The following is an 18,794-nucleotide window of genomic DNA, read 5'->3' as shown; positions in this document are numbered from 1 at the left end:
TATTACCCAACGCTGTGTTCTGCTGCACAGATATCAGCACGGCACAGATAAGTGGGAAATAGCTCCTGATCTCAGCTGCCGCAGCCGCTCTATCTGGGGCTGCACAGGCTCCGAGTGCTGCTTCAGTGCATTTGCTGCTGAAAGAGTCCCTGCTCTCCCCGCTGCTGTAACAAAGGGAGAATAGCTGCTCGTGTTTGCCTTCACAGCCCTCCCCTCCACCTCACTCCCTCCCCCTGGCCCAAAAGGATTCTGCATAGCCATGCTTCAGCAGTGAAACCCAAGTCACAGATGTTTATGGGTGCTTGTCCTGCACAGATGGTGCTGGGGCAAAGCATCTTCCCAGCAGCCCAAAAATGAGTGGCTGTGTTGGTATTGGGGTTGGCCTTGGGATCGCTGCTGCAGTGCCTGTTATCTCTCTGTCTCCTCCCTGGGGTGCTGCTGGCTTTGATAAAGCCTCTCCTCAGCCTTCCTGGGGTCGGGTTGTAGATGCAATCGCAATGGTTTATTGTCTGGGACCAGCTCAGCAGCACGCAGGGAGCGGTGTGACTGGGGATTGGTGACACGTTCCCATGTCCCACATTCACTGCACATAAGCATGGAGTCATACAGAGTTGGAAGGAGCCCACGGGGACCAACAACCCAACCCCAGCACCACCCAAACCCTACATCAGAGAGCGATGTCCCAGCACTCCCTGAGCTCCAGCAGCTCAGGGCTGTGCTTGTTGCTCTCTGGGCAAAGTTCTTCCCTCACCCCCATCTGACCCTTCTCTCCCACATCTCCACGTTGTTCCCTTGGTTCCTAAGCATCCCCATTTTTTTTCTCATCTTGGATAAACCCTGCAACGCAAGAGTGGAACAGCGGGTTGATGAGTCCGTGTTGGCAAGGAGGTGATGGGGAGAGGAGCCCAGCAGTGCTGCCCATGAGCTATGGGCACCCTGGGGCTGTGGGTCCCCTGCCTGTGGGAAGCGGTTTGGCGGTGATTAATGGTGGCTGTGCAGGTGGGAGAGCACAGGAGCCGTGTGTGTGATTAAAAACCGCTCTCAGGAGCCCGCACGGCTGAATCTCCACTTAACCCTGCGCTCCGCTTCGGTGTCTGGTAACAAAAATAATCAAAGGAGGAGAGGAGCAGAGCTGCGAGTGGAGCTTAATTTGAGGGAGAGCAGCAAATGGTTTTCCGTGCAGGGTGGATTAGGAAATTGGGCTGTGACAGATTGACTTCAGAGGTGACTGATGGCGGGGGCTGGGGGGGGGGCTTTGAAGCGTACAGTTCTGTTGAGCTGCGCTCTTGCTATGCACGTTAATCAGGAGCAGAGCCTAATGAGCGGGAATAATTGGATGGAAGGGGAATTCCAGCAGGTTGGGGAAGCCTGAGGACTCCCTGCACGGCTCATGGGTCCTCTCCTCCCCGGGGCTCTCCGTGGTCTCGCAGGTGCAGTGCTTGCTGCAGGCTGCATGCAGTGGGGATGCCTGGAGCTGAGGGCACCCCGTGCGTGGTGCTGATGTCTGAGTTGCTCCGTGGGCTCTCAGCAGTGACTTTTGGTCCCTTTGCAGCATTATGGGATGGGGCAGCCGTGCAGCTGCTGCACAGACACTGATGGCCCAATCCGGGTGCCGCGCTGCTCACTGCTGGGTGCTGCTCAAATCTGTGCTGGTGGTGCTGTTGGCTGTGCCCTGTCCTGGTAGCACCACCAACCCTCAGCCAGAGCTCTGTGCTGCATTTCCCCAGCGCTGGGCTGCTTGGGACGGGAGGGTTGCTTGTGTGCCGTGCTGCTATGAGCACTCGTTTTCCCTCTTCTCTTTGTTTTGTAATGAGCCAACCTTGGAGGACCTTGAAAGATGCTCCTGCCGCTTCCCAATGACTTATCTGCCACCCTCTGCCCCCTGTTCTGCCATGGGGATAAATCTGCTCCTGGTGTGGGGCCCATCTCGCTGCACTGCAGGCTCCATCACTCACATGGGCTCAGGGGGCCACTGCTGGGGGTCGTGGGGTGGATGGTGAATGTTCAGTGCCAAGATTGATGCTGTCCCACCTGGTGTCAAGAAAGGCCTTGACAGCGAGAGTTACATGATAAAGGATTGCCCGCTTTGCCTAGTGGGGGGAAAGCAAAATGGAGCTATTCAGACATAGAGTGGGACTGCAGCTGTCTCACAGGAGGAGCTGAGGGACTGGGGGTGTTTGCTTCTCCCATTCCCCAGGCTGTGTGCTGCATCCTGCTTTGGGATGCCCCCACCAAGTGGAAACCCTGAGCCCTGGGGGGCTGTGCTGTGCCCCTTGCAGCCAGGTGGGATGTGCTGCGGCCACGAGTTGTGTGCTGGGATGGGGCACAGCCTGCAAGCTGTGCCGCTCAGCAGCTTTGCTGCATCCTCCTCCGTTATTAGCAGTGATGCCTACACAGGGACAGCACTGGAGCCTCTCCCTCTCTCTTGCAGGCTGAGCAGCCGCTGCTGTGAGACCCCGACGGCTCTTCCTGACTGCACACAGGGGCAGACATCAGCGTGAGCTCCAGCTGCACCCACAGCACCTCTCCACTCCCAGGTATGTCCGTCTATTCATCCCCACACAGCTGGGCAGGGAGGGAGCGCGTGGTCTCTGTGGGGTTGGGGCCAGGTCCTGCTTCCCATGGTCCAATCTGAGCTATCACATACCTGGCACTGGCACTGTGCAAGGGCCATGTGCCCCCTGCCTGGGCATGAATGCTTCCACGGAACTCCCTCAGAGCATGCCATCACTTGTGGGGTGGGTGCTGCTTTACTTGGAACCCATCCCCATCGATTGGAGCTGCACAACATAAGCAACAGCCTGCACGATGGTGGGGTGTTGCATGGGATGCGATGCGGTGTGTGTGTGTGTGTACCTCCCATGGGACAGCACTCAGTGGTGTGGGGAGAGCCCCCCAGCACTGCTGCACTGCTTCATCTGTCCCATGGGAGTGCTCTGGAGTGGGGAAATGAGTGTGAATTGGAGGAGCTGTGTCCCCCGCTGGGGGCAGAGGTTGTCCTGAGAGAAGGATTAAAGAGAAGCCTCTGTGAGGAGGCTGTGCAGATGTATTTCCCCAGCTGCATTAATCAGCTCGAAGGCAGCAAAGGAAGCTGAGCTCTGTGTATCACCTTGAAGCTCTTTTTTTTTTTTTTTTGTCTTTTAGAAAACTTTGGGTGGATGTTATTGCTCATGAAAGCAAGGGTCTGATCATGCTGGGTAGGAGCAGGCGTAGTGTGGGCTGCCGTTATTATGCAAGCTTCCCACATGCAGCTCTGCCAGTGCACGCTGTTCCAGAACAACAGCCCCAGCCCACCCCCAGGGCTGCACAGCCCTGTGCTGCCCCATACCCTGCACTGCCACCGGGTGCTGTGTGCTGGGGGTGGCCAGCATGGGGCTGTCACGGATGGCCGTGTGGCATCCCCAGCCCCAGGGCAGCAGCCTGGTGCTTGGCTTGGCTCAGAGGGCTCACAGATGTGTCCTTACTGCAAAAGCAGCTGGCATGTCACCGAGCCCTGCGGAGATGCTCCCCATCATCCTCCGATCCAACCGAGCCCTCCCCGTGGGGAAAGAGCTCCTGGAAAGAAGGCTTGAAACTGAGCAATGGAGAAACATCAGAAAGGGGAGCCCTCGAGGCGCTTTTGTTCCGTGAGTGGGAGTGCTAGATCCGCTTAGACATGAAAGGCTGCAGCTCCATCCCCAAAGTCAGCACGGGGCTGCAGAGAGGGGGAGGACGGGGGGCGGCTGCAGGGGGAGGTCAGCCTGGGAGCGGCTGTCACCGGGATCCCCTCTCCCCCTCCCCTCCGAGTGAGGAAATTGGGTCACACTTGAAAGTCAGTTTCTTGGCTGTGGATTTAATTTGGCTTTTCCAGGCTAGTTATCATATAATAAATTCCAGGAGATTTATAGAAAACATGCCCAGGGAGGCTTAGGCGGTGTGTAACAAGATTTGTGCTATTTCCCGCTGTAGAGCAGATCCAGTGAGTGCTGTGTGCCCGGGGCAGGGCTGGTGCACTGCGGGATTGGATTGGCTTGGGGACCCCAGCTCCTGCAGCGGGGCCGTGCATCCCTATGTGTCCCCATTCTCTGTGTCCCCATTTCTCAGACCCCACAGTGAAAGCCTCCCCAACCCCAAGCCCCTGTACTGCAGCCACTCTCCTCTCCACCAGCTCCTCGTCTGCCAACAAGTGGCTGTGGGACAGCGAGCTGAAACCTGCAGGTCCTGGCTCACTGTGCTTTCGGGAGGTGGGTTTGCTCACCGCTTTGGGACAGGCCAAGAAGGCATTAGTTTTGCTGAGATTTCTGACATTTGCAGCTGAAGTGGTTGGGAGAGAACCAGCACAGCACAGAGGGCACTGCCAGCCGTGCTCCCCACACCGCCTCTCGCTGCTAAGGCCGCCCAATTAGTGTCTTATTAGTCACTCCGCGTGTTAAAGCATTAAGAACAATTAAGGGTGAGAAGAGTTTCCAGATGTAGCAGCAAGCGCTGGAGCCGCGAGCTGGCAGCTCTGCTTGGTGCTCCCATATGGAAACAATCTCAAGCACAGCAGGGCTCACTGTGGGACAGTGTGCTGCTGCAGGGCCAGCGTGGGGATCCTGGGGCTGGTTTGAGGTCCTGGGGTTGGTGTAGGGTCAGGAGGTGGGCTGCTCCCACTGGGGTGGGGTGAGGATGTGGGGCTCAGGGCTGAGCGCATTGGGATGATACCACTGGAGCAGTGTCACTGAGGCTGTGGCACCAGTGCTGGGATAGGTGTCCCTGAGCATCAGGATGTTCCTCAACACCTGCTGTAGTGCTCCTCATTATGAAGTCTGCACATGAAGTCAGGTCCAGTGTTTATGTAGTGGTTGGGCTTGGTGTGGCCAGCAGTGTGCCCAGCAGTGCTGGGAATGCATCTGGGACAGCGCATGTGGGAGACGACTGCCTCGACAGAGATAGCTCTCTTGTTGTGACACTTTGAGGCACAGGAGATGTAGCACAGATGGGTGTGACTTCAGAGCTTGAGTGCACCTCCCCAGAATCACCCCTGGTGCAGATAGGGGATATGGAGCTGTCAGGGTGCTCCTGTGTGCAGTCCCAAATGGGCAAGGTGGGTGCACCCCAGTGGAGAGTCCATCGGTGCAGTGGCTGCAGGCACTGCTTGGAGGGGCTGGCCTTTGTCATGCTGCCATCATTCTCATCCTGCTCTCCCCAGGGTGAACCATGTGGTGCACGGACAGATGGTGCTGCTGAGTGACCTTGCAGCTCCGAGCCATTCCCTCGACTGCTGAGTGATGGTGGGAGCTGCAGGGAGCGAGCAGCGGTGCTGCAACCTGCTCGCACCAGTGGGAGCCTGTCAGCTTCCAGGGCTGCAGCCAGAGCACAGCACAGCACAGGGCTGTGGGAGCCTGGCAGCGATGCCCCCGTGCCAGCGCATCCAAAGGGGGGCTGTGGGGAGGGGGCTGCCCCACAGCACTGACACTGTGTCTGGAACGGGATCTGATGAACCACTCTCTGGGGATGGAGCACCACATGTTCCTGGAGCAAAAGGAGCTGTGGGGCTGAAGGAGCACCTGGTTTCTCGGGCCACCACTGGTGGGTACTGCTGTGCCCATGACCAGGACCATCCCCATTGCAGCACCACAGCAGCTCCGCTTACTTAACATGCAATGAGTGTTGTACTCGGGCGAAATTTAGACGTAATTTTTTTTTTTTTTTTTTGGTGCTTGCATGTAAATGTGGGTAGGTGCTGTCCTGATTGATGGCAATTAGCATTTTCTAACGGTAACAGCTGTTCGGATTGCCAGGAGGCTGGTACCTCGCGCCCACGCTGCCATCTGCTCCGCTGGGCACTGCTTGGGGAGTGGCGCAGCGCTGCAGAGCCATGCTGGGGTGCTCTCAGCAGCACGGCACAGCATCTTCTGCTTTATTTATTTATTTGTTTGGTTTGTCTTTTTTCCCCGGGGAGGGGATGATAATAATTAAAAAAAGAGGTTTTTGGGGGTTTATAAATAGCTCATTCTGTTTATGATGGGATGGAAGCTTTCCAGCTGATGCGCAGCCCGGATTTGGGCGCTTGGTTAGCCAAGCGGTCCAGAAGGCCTGTGGAGATGAGGTGTGTGGCATGGGGATCCCAAAACGTTCTGCTCAGTCCTTCTGTGGGGATGTGCCCCACGAGATGCTCTGCGCTGCTGCTCCGGTGCTGTGGCTCCGGATGGGCTGATGCTGTGCACAAATCACAGCCACCCCTCCTCATTTCTCCTGGAAATCTCTCTCCTCCCAAGCAAGCAACCCAGAAACACACTTGCTTTTTTTTTTTTTTCTCACAGATGCAGGAGATGGTGACTCATAGTCAGCTTGGAACTGAGTAATGTACCTAGATGTTTCTCTGAGTGTTTTTCCAGGTTAGAGCAGAAATTCTCACATGGTCCATACGTGCAGCATTCTGAACTTGGTGCTGCTTGGGCTTAGCAGTGTGCAGTGCTGCTGCTGCCCATGGTGCCATGCTGGGCCACATGCACTGCCACCCTGCAGGAAGGATGTAGCTTTGGTAGGGCCCTGCTGCCTCTCACTGCATCCCATTTGCTCAGTGCTACTCTCTGTGCTTTTGGGCTCCATGTACTCTGCCCTTCCCCTGCTGCTGGGAGCTGTGCTCTGTGCCATGCGCGCTTTTCTGGTGCTCCCCAGCTCCTGTGGCTCAGATCCCGTTGGCTCCGTTCTTTATCCGCTTAGTTCTGGGGCTGCTCTCTGTGAGCTTTATTCCTCTTGCTGAGGACTTTATTTCCTCTCCTTGCATTAAGTAAAGCTCTGCTCTCCTGGCAGCTTGGAGGCGGTGCCCTCCAAGGTGCTCCGCTCCTTTCTCCTGGAGCTGGCCTTGCTTTGAAGATGGAGTTTTGTTTCCTGCCGTGTGATTGAGGCTGAACCAACACGGGGCCATTTGAGCTAAGGTCGCATTCTGCAGCCTTAAGCCTGCCCGAAGCCCCAGGCTGCTTTCTGCCAGGAGCAGTGTCCAGGGGAGCCCCACAGCCGTGCTGGTGCCACTGCGCATCCGTGGGCCTTGATGCCGTACTCAGGGCTGTGGCGCACAGCGTTGCTGACCCACGGCGCCACATGGAGAGGAGCCCAGCTCTGTGCCCAACATGTCACCGCGCTCAATCCTGCGGCACTCTGAGTGGCACGAAGTTGTTTCCATGACACATGATTAGCTCTTCCCTGGGCATCGCTCACATTTCTCTAAAAAGACTCTGGCGTTCCGCCAGCTGCATGGTAAGCTGCTTCGGAGCAGAGGCAAGCGTGGTGGTGAACAGGGCCAGGGCTGGAGGTGTGGGGCTGTGGCTGGGTGCAGGGGATGCTCACAGCCCTGGTACTGGAGGCAGTCAGTGCTCCCCGGGCACTGTGAGGCGGATTTCCCTGCGCACAGCCGTTACCCAGCAGCACCGCAGAGAGAAGGGATGGTGATTAAATGACAAAAGGTGAATTATAGAGAAAGTGCTTTCCTCCTCTCCCGAGAGCTCCCACGCTTTCTCTGAGGTTGGATTCAGAGGCATTTCTGTTTTTTATTCCCCCCCCCCTCCTCCTTTCCTCTCAATTTTCCTTTTAAGAACATGAGTCAATTGCGGCGCGCACAAAAGGGGAGCGTTGGGAGCCTCAGCTGGGGGCTGCATGCTCCAGGACTGTGTTGGAATACATCCCTATGGCACAGCCCCTCCAGCCAACCCCCAGCTGGGATGAGTGCTGCAGGAGGAGCTGAGAATCACAGCCACAGGGCCCTGCGGAGCATTCCATTGGGACGGCTCTGTGTGCAGCTCTGGCAATGGCACCCAGCGATGGGACAGGGCAGGGGGCACTGGTACCGTGGTGGCACCATTCTGGTGTCAGCCAGCAGCGAGTTCCCTGCATCCCAGAGTTGGGGTCCATTGCTGCAGCTCTGCTCCCCATGCAGCCGCTGTGCCATGCTGTGTCTGCATCCAGTATTCATGGGAGCCTCACCCGGGGAAAGGTGACCCTGGCACTGATTACTTGTTAAATTCTGGCAGAGACAGAACGTGGCCCAGTCGTTCCCCCCTTGGGGTCAGAGCTGTGTGTGGAGAGGGGATTGAGGAAGCTGAGGGCAGGGGAACAAACCAAGTGTGGCATGGACACGGGGCCAACGGCACTGCCACTCCAAGGTGCTTCTCCTACTGTCCCCTATGGGTCCCTTCCCACTCAGGATATGCAATGGTTGGATGATTCTGTGGGTCTTTCAGCCCCCAGGGCCCAGGCACAGCAAACAGGAGCCCACCGGGACCTGAGGAGCACAGAGCTCCTGCAACTGCACACAGAATGCTGTGGGCTGCGGTGTGCGCTCAGCACTGCAGGGTTGGATCTGATCTGTTGACGTGGGATCTGCTCCATTTTGGGACCCGGTGCTGCCACACTGGGCTGTGTTCTGGGCTAAGGAAGGTCCCAGAAAAAAGCTGTATCGAGTGGGGGGCAGCCTCAGTTCTGCAGCAGCACAGAGCCCAATGGCACTGCCCTCTGGGCGCCAAGTGCTGCTGGGTGCTCCTTCCCTCACTTCTTCTGTGAAAAACAGCCCCGTGCTGCTGTCATCATCATTTTTCCCCTCAGCTGTTTTCCAGATCCGTAAAGGAAAACTTCGCAGAGGTGTCAGCAGCCCAACAGCTCGCGCTGCTCTAATGAAATGGCTCCGGAGTGGAGAGTTTGATCTATTTTTAAAGCGAGCTCCGCGCTGTCTCTACCCACCCTCCCACAGCACAGCTCCATCACTGCTCTCCCATCACCCCACTCCTATGCCGTGGCTGTGCTGAGCCCAGAGCGGCCGCCCCGATGCTTTGGGGCCGGGGATGCTCCTGCACAGCAGCAGCAGGGAGCAGCCAGGGGCTCCCAGTGCCTTTCTGACAGAGGGAGAGCAGCTCTGTGCGATTCTCGTGCCTCCGAGCAGTAGATGTGTTCCACTTGGAAGTTTGGTATTTTCTCCTCATTTGCTGCCCTGTTATTAAAACTCAGTTTTTCTACGAATAACGCCCTTTAAATAGAACTCGTCTCCCAGCAGTGACTCATCTGTGAGCAGTGCTGGGCAGGGCTGGCATCGCAGCACCGGGGAATCCCCCCAGTGTGTACTGTGCCCCACTGGTACAGGGGTTGGGGTTTGGGGCTGAGACACCATCTCTGTGCCCCAAATGTGGGGTTCAGGAGAAGGGCATGGGTCAGAGGGTGCCAAGTGTCCCCGTGCCTGGCACAGCCTCCACAGGAGGGCAGGAGTGGGGCAGGCACATCCAGCAGGAGCTGCTCATCCCTGCTGGTGCTGTGTGGGGCAGGGGATGCTGCACTGCCCTCACCAGATCCTTCTCAGCCACTCCTGCAATCCCATCATGGAAGTGCTAAACCTGCTAAATAGCAGGGTGGCCCACAGGCTGCTTCATCCCTATTTGCTGCTGCTTTGTCTCTGTGTCAAACCCTCTGGGTGCAGAAGGGAAGCTCTCAACCCCGGCTGTGGGGTGCCTCATGGCTGCAGTGTACCCAATAGCTGCAGTGTGCCCCATGGCTGCTGTATGTCCCATGGCTGCTGCATGCCCTATGGCTGCAATGCACCCCATGGCTGCAGTGTGCCCCATGGCTGCAATGCACCCTATGGCTGCAGTGTGACCCATGGCTGCTGTATGCCCTATGGCTGCTGCATGCCCTATGGCTGCAATGCACCCTATGGCTGCTGCATGCCTTATTGCTGCTGCATGCCCTATGGCTGCTGTATGCCCTATGGCTGCTGCATGCCTTATTGCTGCTGTATGCCCTATGGCTGCTGCATGCCTTATTGCTGCTGCATGCCCTATGGCTGCTGTATGCCCTATGGCTGCAATGCACCCCATGGCTACAGTGCACCCCATGGCTGCAGTGTGCCCCATGGCTGCTGTATGCCCCATGGCTACTTTATTCCCCATGGCTGCAGGGATGCTCATTTTCCCTTTGCCATAGGCTCATTTCTGGCTGCAGGGAGACCCCAGAATGGGGGTGCCTGCCCCACGGTGGGATTTGTTGCCCAGCCCTCCTCGTGGCTCCGCCTGCTGCAGGCGGCTGTTCCCTGGTGAGCACAGTCGGGGCGGCAGCAGGCGAGCGCCGGAGTTAATTGGCAAAGTTGTGGGTGGAAGGAGTAAGTGACAGAGTGCTCTGGGGCATAATTGAGCGCTGCGCAGAGCGTGGGAGCGGGGAGCGGGAGGGCTGCGGGTGGGACGGCAGAGCAGAGCTGCGTGGGGGGCACAGGGCTGGGAGGGGAGAGGCGTTGGGACTGAAATAGGCACTGGGGGTGTGGGAGATAGGGGGGCTTCCTGAGGCGGAGGGACCACTCTTGTCCTCGGCTGTGTCCCGTGTGCATGTGGTTATTTCCCATCAGGGTGGAAGAGGGCAAGGGAGAGTCTCTGACAGTGACAGGTTGAGCTCTGAGCTGTTCGGGGCTCCTGCAGGCATCAGTCCTCACCCACCCCCTGCCCCCTCCCTGGGAAGCTGATCTCTCCAGCGCAAAGTTTTCCTATCACGATTATTATTCTTTCTGGTCTGGCATCTGTTAAAGTGACAGCAGCCTGGGAAAGTGGACGGATTGGAACAAATTTCTCATAAAAAGTAGCTAAGTTGATGAAACCATTAAGGTGCCTGCATCCTGCACTCAATCATTGTGACACAGCAGGGGAGAGGTGCGCGTGTGCTGGACACTGAGCTCTGCAGGATCATGGAGCTGGGTGGCCTTGCTGCTGCATGCACTCATCCCATGCCATCCCATCCCATCCCATCCTATCTTGTCCCATCCCATCCCATCCTGTCCCATCCCATCCCATCTTGTCCCATCCCGTCCCATCCCATCCCGTCCCATCTTGTCCCATCCTATCCTGTCTCATCCCATCCAACCCCTCTGCCAGTCCCCAAGCCGATCTTTCCCTCCTGTGGGGCTCAGCCCTGTGTAAGCGTGGCATTTCTCAGCCCCACTGGCTGCACACAGAGCACAGAGCCCTGGCTCTCCCAGAGGTGCAGGGGGCACACAGGCTGCTGCTACAGGTCCTGCTCTGCTATGGCTGAGGGGGTTACAGGGAGGAGCTGGGATCCCTGCACCCCATGGACAGACAGTGGGGCTGTGCAGGGTCCTTGGCAGTGCGGTCCTTGCAGGGTCACAGGGATGTATCTGCAAGGACCTGCCTGTGCTGCATTCATGATGTGTGTGTTGGTGCCCAGCCATGCTCCCCCGCTGCTCCAATTCTGCAGGTGCTTTTTGATGCAGATACGCTGCTCTGAGGACCACAAAGAGCCTCCAGCAAACGCTGCTTATCTCCAGCCCAGGTCCCAGCAGTGTTTAAATCCCATTTCCACTCCCACCCCGGCTTCATGCCTCGCAGAGGTCCCACGCTGGGTACCAGCTCAGGAGGAAAACCCTTTTTCCTGGAGGCGCTGCGCTGTTCCTTGCTCTGACCTACATGGCAGCGATGCTCCGGCGCATCCCAAGCCCTGCACACAGAGCTGCCTGGGAGGAGGTGATATTTCAGGAACATCGAAGCTTCTCAGCAGCAGCCAAGCACACGAGCTCCTTCTGCTAGGAGCCCCCTAGGCACGGCTGGGTGCCCACCCCACAGACTGCGTGGCAGCAGGGCTGTGATGGGAGCCCAGTGGAGTCAGACTGGGCGGCTGTGCTGTGATGAAGCCATCAGGAAAAATGCAGCAGTTTCCCTTTGTGTTTTTCTCTGTTGGGCTGCAAGGAGGAGTGCCCCAAGGTGGGAGCAGGGGGGGCTCAGTGCTGGCAGACCCCTCACTCTGCTGCCATGCCCTTCCCAGCAGTGCTGCAGGAGTTGCTGCTTCCCTGCGTGTTCCCCTCCACCTGCGTGTTCCCCCGCTGATGATTTAGAGCTGGAAGTCTTCGCTTCGACATGGGAAGAAGTTCCCAAGATAAAATAATCTCCGCCAGCAGCTGAAGTGACAGAAGCCCCATTAACAGCAGCATATGCCTGGAAACACACACACAGTGCAGAGGGGGGGGAGGGGGAGCAGGAAGGGGGGGATCTCTGATAATTGCTCTGCTGCCATTGGGATGCTCTGTGCTAATTTACAGCATTAGCAGAGCCGGGATGTGGTTCCTTCTCCCGAGCCCGGGCAGGGCTGTCCCCTGGTGCAGGCAGCTGTAATTATCCGCATTTAACTGAGGGCTTGTAAAATCTATTTGTCTAGCAGAATGCGAGCGTAATTGCTGCGAGTTGAAGGAGGATGCAGGCGTGGCTGGAGCAGAAAGTTGGGTCCCCTTGACTGCACCCTGCTCCCCATCCCTGGGGGCTCTCTGTCACCCCATGGATGCTGGGTGCAGCGCAGCGATGCGCCCTGTGTCTGTGCTGTGCTGAGCTCCGAGGTGAGCACCGAGTGCCTTCAGGGCATCTGCAGCTTCCATCCTTCCCTCCTCCATGTGCTTTTTTGGCAAGAGCCAAGTTGAGAGCTGGACGTGCTGGGAGTGCAGGAAACAGTGCTGGGAGTGCAGGAAATGGTGCTGGGGTGGCAATTGCTTCACCTGTGCCCTTGGCCCGTGTGCAGCTCGTTGGCTGCACAGGGGTGGGACCTTCTTGCTGCAAAGCAGGAGCTGGAGGGGAGTGTTTGCTCTTTGTAGGCATTTTCCCCACTGGCACCTGGAGATGGGTTGCTGAAGCCTGGCGTTGAGTTGCTGTGGCTGGAATCTGCTAATTGCTGTGCTCACATCGAGCTGGTGGGGTGAGTAATGTGCGTGCATGGAGGGGATGCTGGCATGTTGGGGGCTGCTGTGCCTCGGTGCTGTGTTTGGAATGCTGGGGCTGCTCTTGGAGTCTGTGCTGGAAAAATGGTGTTGAAATGGGGGTGTGCAAAAAAGCGTTTCCTGGTCTGGAAGCGGGATGTGACGCGGGGGGGGGGGGCTGAACTTTCATCCAGGAGAAGTCTGAGAAGCAGCCGTGCGACATCAGCAGCGCTGAGCTGTGATCAAGAGGATTCTGTGAGCGCTCTGATTTAGCAGCAAAGAGATGTAATGAGATCCAGGGGCTGAGAGCCAGGCAAATTCTGACTACAAACGAAGTGCATACATGTCTCTGGGATGGTAATTAACAACAGGAGCAGCTTCAGCCCCTGGATCTCCGTTGTTGGTTCACGTGCAGGGAGCTGCCTGTGCCCCGTGTGGATGTGGGATCCGAGGGGACTGACCCCATCCCAGGCACAGCAGAGGGAAGCAATGCTCAGCACTGGGACAGATGACCTTTTGGCAACGCGGCGTTCTGGGGCTTGTTGGTTTTGTTTTGGGATCCACAGTAAATCGTCCCTCTCTCCTGCAGGGGAAGGTCTCTGCTTTGCTTATAGTGTTGGGTAATGGGGTACAGTCAACTTTCTCAAAGTTGCACTCCCTGTATCGACTGGCTCAGCTCCTTCTGGAGGAGGGAATTGATCTGGGGCACCCGTGGCAGTGGGTTGTGTGCTTGCACAGCTCCTTATCTCACGGACAGGCACACAGATGCGTGTCCCACAGCCCACCCCCAAGCTTTGTGCTCTCCAAACCCCCAAATTGGCAGAACTGCGGGCGGGCAGCCACAGCCCTGCAGGACAGGGGGAAGCACGAGCAGCAGGAGGGCGGGCAGGACATCAGCTCAGCGGGCACTGGGATGCTCCCCAGCACCGTCCATCTGCTCCTGCATGACTGTGTGCAGTTTGTGTCATGGGCTGAGGCCAGGCTGCTCCATTCCTTCCGCCGGGCAGGAGCTGCTGCCAGGAGCTCACCGGCACCATGCTGAGTCCTGCCTGCATCCCAATGGAGGAGCATCCTCTTGGTGATGCAAATAGCACTGAGTCAGGCTCCAGATGGGGACCGTGCTCATGTGGTTTTGCAAAGTTCCATCTCTGTGCTGCTCAGAGAGCAGATCCTGCAGCAGGACGGCAGTGCCCACCTCCCCTCACACTGAAGAGAAGGGGGGATGTGGAATGGAAAGAGTTAACGTAGAAGGATTTTTACCCTGTGGCATAAACACTACAGAATGCGTGTTTGCCTTCATTTGCATATCGAAATGTGTCCTAAAGGCCCTTCGTTTGGAAAAGTTCTGTTTTTTTTTTTTTTTTTTTTGCTCCGTCTTCCTATAGAAGGGAGGAAATTATTCATAATTAAAAAGTAATAATAATGTGGAATGAAGGAGACCAGCTGTATAATACCCGGCACAAAAGGGGGAGCGTGGGGAATCTATTTTTACTGGTTTCCACGGCAACAGAGATTTTGTTTACAGTGATTTTCCTCCGGTGCTGCGAGGCTGTTCCCAATTTACATTCAGAAGGAGCTCTTTGCACGGGAGCCCATCGCTGGAGGGTGCTCTGGGCACACAGGGAGGATGCTGGGGCTGAGGAGGGGCCCTGCAGCCAATACTGCTTCTGGTCTGAGAACTCCGGAGAGAAAGTGTGCATCACCTCTGCAGTGTAACTGATGGAGCAGAGATGCTGATTGTTAGAGAGCTCTTTAATCTGGCAGGCGCAAGCGTTGCAGGATGCAGTAGCTGGAAATTGAGGCTGGCCTGATGGGGATGGGTTTTTTTTTTTAACGAGGGCTAATAGAGCGATGGAGCAATTTGCTGAGAGCTCCTTGCATTCTTTGGTGCTGGGTCTGTCCCTCTCTGGCTCCCTGGAGCAGGCGTGGAGTGGTTGGAGTGAGCGGTGTTGATTGCTGAGGGAGCAGCTCTGCTCCCCAGGCAGGGCTGGGGGGGGGAGGGCTGTCCTGTGGGGCAGGCTGGTTCAGGTCCATAGGGGGTCTGCAGAGGGCACAGCTTCTCAATGGATGGATGTGGAGTGGGGCTGTCCCGCTCCCTTGGGTCCCCTCCCCATCTCTCTATGGGGGTTGATGCTGAGTAGCTCTAATCCATCCCTATCCCCAGGTGCTTTTGAGATCCACCCCTCAGGTTCCAGCTCTGTGCTGCCCATGTCACCAGGGAGGGCATCCCCTGGGAGCAGAACTCTGCTTGCTCACCTGAAGGTACCCTGAGCATGCAGGAGGTGGGGAGGTTTGTTTCTTTACAGCCTCCTTTCCATAGGCAGAAGGCAGAGCTGGGAGCCTGAACCCCAGCAGCTGCAGGGACACGGCCCCTTCCAGCTGCACAGCTCACCTGGGCATGGCTGGGGGGTGCTGCCCTGAGAGCTCTCCTTGTGTGCACCAATAAAGGAAGGTTATTATCACCTATTCCAGCTAATTTTCTGTGGTTTGTAATGGCTTTGGGAAGCAGGTAATTGCAGTGATCACATTACATGTGTAGGCATTAAAGGGAATTGAGGGGACTGTTTGTTAATTAGCTGTAGTTGTGTGGAACCTGAAACATATTAACCTTCATATAATCCCAAACTATTAGGGATGAAGAAGGGATTTAATGATGGGAGAAACAGCAAAACAAAAAGCAATTAGGGCTCTTTTCCCAGCACTGCTGGTGCTCAGGTATGGGGCAGAGCTGCGGGCAGCTCGGGCTCCTTGGGCAGCAGCACCCCTAGGGATGGGGGGGAGGAGCTCACGCTGGATCCACGGGTGCTGGCAGAGCTGCCTCCCCCGGAGCTGCCACACAGCGGTGTCTGTGCCCGAGCTGTGTGTAATGCTGCGGTGTTGGTGCTGCAGCGCTGCTCTGGCTGTGTGCAATATGGGGCCGGGCGTGCTGATGGGACCCTCGAGTCCCGCCACAGCTCTGCAGGGCTTTGCAGCGGAGCGGTGTGATGGGAGCAGTGCCCTGCGCTCCATTGCTCGTGGCAGTGCGGGCGGGCAGAAACCCCCGGGCCGAGGTGTGAGCAGCAGCGGGGAGGGGGAGGAGGATGTGACCGCCCCCAACGCTGCGGGGCAGAGGAGGGGGCTGCGGGAGGCCGTGCTGAGCCGCGCTCTGGAGCTGCGGGGATGGATAAATCCTGTTTCTATGGCAACTCCTCAGCATCACCTCCTTCCTCCCCGATGTCGGAGCCCGCGATGTTCCCCGGCAGCCCGGGGCTGCTCCCCCCCGTGGCAAAGCCCTTCAGGTGCTCGGGGGCTGCGGGAGCGCCGAGCGGAGGCGGAGCGCTGGAGCTGCCCGGGGCGCTCCGAAGCTCCCGGTCCCGCATCCCACCGAGTTTCCCCCCCTCCCCGCAGGCGCAGCGCTGCCTTTCCCCATCCGCGGGTCGTACTTCCACCGCACCTCCTGCCCGAAGGTGTCAGAGTTCGTGGAGCCTTGACAGCTCCGTGCTCCTGCCGGGAGCCCCGGTGCTTCACCACCAATCGTTAATATCAGTCAGCACCGTGCAAACAAACTCCCCAGTCCATTTATTCCACCCAGCTCCCGATTTAATTAGGTTTTCCAGTTTTCCGCTTGTCCTGGGCCGATCACTCCTTAAAACAGTGGAGAATTAATTTGCACCTGCTGTCAGAAAGCGTCTCTCCCCAGTTAGAAAAATAATTAAGCCATCATCACACATCAGGGGTAATGAATCACTGCGCTCCGCTCCCTTCACAGGTCGTTTGTTTCCTTCCACACTGGCAAAGAAGGTGTAAACTAAATGTGAGCAGCTGCCAAGTTGTCCCTGTTCCCTCTCTGCCCGATTTCACTGGGTTTTCCAGCTAAGCCGGGTCCTGGTGTGCTGGGGTGGAAGTTGGTAGAAGGGAGCTGATGCTGCAGCAGCTGGTGTTGCGTTTTAGTTGTGTGCAAACCTGGAGAGCTGCAAAGTGTGTGGCCAGTGGGTTTGCACAGTGGTTGCACTGGGGCAACCAGGGAACCCCTGGTTCCTTGCATGTGATAAAACACGTTGTCGTTGTTGAGTCTGGACATGTGGGAGTGTCAGGGAGAAAGTGCTAAGCGTGATGTTTAGGGAGAGGATGCAGTGAGTGTCCTGTGTTCGCACAGTGTGTCGTGTTTACTGGTTTGGGTTTAGGTGAGCTCCTGGGTTTGGGGTCAGCTCCAGCTGATGGGAGCTGCTGGAGCCAATGTCCTCTGCACTGCAGGGGGGTTCTGCTTCCAGTGGTTGAATGAGCACTTATGGAACTGTCTCCAGGACCTCCACCACATCTCCTTTCCTCTGCCGTTCTGCACTTTTCACCTTTCAACCCATGGCATGAGTCTGTTCCATGTCTGTGTGCATGGAGCAGCCACAGTAGGACAGCTGAGTGGCCCAGTGGGGGGAGAGCAGCACCTGGGGCAGCCGCCAACCTGCTCCTTGCAGGAGCTGTGCTGTATTCATTCCTTTCTGTGGGTGACTGCATGCACCAGAGCGTGTGGTGCCTTTGCTCTGGTGCGGAGTGCTGGGGAAGGCACAGCAGCTCCTCTGCTGTGGGCGCAGTGAATGGAGATGAAATGCTTTCCTTGCCTTTGCTGATTTGTGCTCACACCTGCTCACATGAAAGCCCAGTGCCCACTTCAGTGCCAGCTGATTAAATTAAAGTCCTAGTGAGTTTGAATAATTTTCCCTGTGAAATGTGGCAGATGGCCTCCATTAGGCGTCTGCTCCCAGCATCTGCCAGGATGTGATCAACCCCTCTTTGGAAAATGCACAAAAGGGAATGGAACAGGAGAGACCCGGGAATGGGCGCCAGTCCCTCCATCCACCAAGAGGGGATGACAGATTCTCTTTGGAAGCAACTGACGTCCCTGAGGAGCGGTGTCCCTCATTGCACTCTTTGCCATACAGATGGCAGCAGGAGGGACGGGGACAATAGTGCTGGCCCCGCAGCTCAGCTCACCCCCAAGGTAGGCAGGACCCTGAAACCAGGGTGCGCTCTCACGCCGCTCTGTGTTGCAGAAGGCATCTGGCACCCGCGCGGTTATCTGGGCTGTCCTTCTGCCTCGCAATCTGTTCGCGCAGGGGATGGGATTTGTGGGGACGGGGAGCTTTGTGGAGCGTCACATCGTCCGGTGCTATACTGTGATCCGCGAGGCGGGGACGTGGCATTGGGACCCCCACCCTTACACACACACACACACACACAAACGCACGCACACTGCGAGGGTATGCGGGGAGCAGCGGGGATGCGGAGCGCAGAGCAGCGCGGGGTGCGCGCGGCTGTGCCCGGCGGCGGGGCCGCATTGCCGGCAGGTGGCAGCGGCAGCCCGCGGAGACGGGCAGAGCTGGGGGTGATGTGATGGTGGTGCTGGTGGTGGAGGGGCTCGGAAATCCCCCCGACCCCGCAGCGCTGAGATCCCCCGGCAGCGTCGGGCACAAACCCACAGCATCCCGCACGGCATCCCGTGCAACTGCAGTCCCGGGATCTGTTTCTGTGCCGCTGAGTGCTGGAGGAGGGGTGAGGTGGGGTGCACCTGCAGCGAGCCCGCAGGAAGGTGCGCTGCTAAACTGCAGATCGATCCAAATTAAGATGGTTTCCGTGGAAAACAGCTTAATAAAGGGAAAAGGCAATAAAGCTGCGCTCAGGAGGCTGCGGCTGCAGGATGGAGCCGGCTCGGCAGGCTGCAATCTCAGGTTGGAGGGGGTTGGAGGAAGGGCTGCATGCATGTAGTGTCCCCCCAGCGCCGCCGGAGGGGGAGAATGCAAGGCTCCGGTTGGTTGCTGTTAAATGCAGTGGAAGTTGCAAATGGAAACCCGTTCCCTGCCCCGGAGACCCTGCAGTGGGATTACTGCCATAGATGTGTCGGGGAGCCTTGCTGGAGGTTACCCAGCATGCTGCCGGGGCTGGGAGGAGGCTGCAAGTGGAGGATGAGCCAAGAGCTCTGCATGTTCAGTGTGTGCTGAGCACATGCAGCAGGGCAGAGGGTGAGCTCCTGTCCTGTGAATCATATTCCTGCAGGCACAGGGCCTCACTGCATCCCCCTGCTCCTGTGTGCGTGCCCTTGGTACGGGTAGGTGTTCTCCTTCACTTGCTCATTTAG

At 57.4% G+C, this 18,794-nt stretch overlaps 1 protein-coding gene across 17 annotated transcripts in view; it reads left to right on the top strand.

Moving 5' to 3' along the window:
- RBFOX3 (RNA binding fox-1 homolog 3) overlaps positions 1–18,794 on the top strand; it is a 110,858-nt gene that overhangs the window by 49,005 nt on the left and 43,059 nt on the right. For 12 of the 17 annotated variants that reach the window (XM_090121984.1, XM_090121985.1, XM_090121988.1 and 9 more), the window contains exon 2: positions 2,432–2,537. The gene's annotated coding sequence lies outside the window, so the exon portion shown is untranslated. Of the gene's footprint in view, positions 1–2,431; positions 2,538–12,583; positions 12,685–18,794 lie in introns of all 17 variants that reach the window. The other 5 variants (XM_090121989.1, XM_090121990.1, XM_090121991.1 and 2 more) reach the window with 1 other exon arrangement.

Source organism: Phasianus colchicus, chromosome 20 (genome assembly GCF_987193195.1).
Source record: "Phasianus colchicus chromosome 20, bPhaCol1.hap1.1, whole genome shotgun sequence".
In the NCBI taxonomy this organism is placed as follows: Eukaryota; Metazoa; Chordata; class Aves; order Galliformes; family Phasianidae; genus Phasianus; species Phasianus colchicus.
This window is presented reverse-complemented; position numbering and strand designations above follow the sequence as displayed.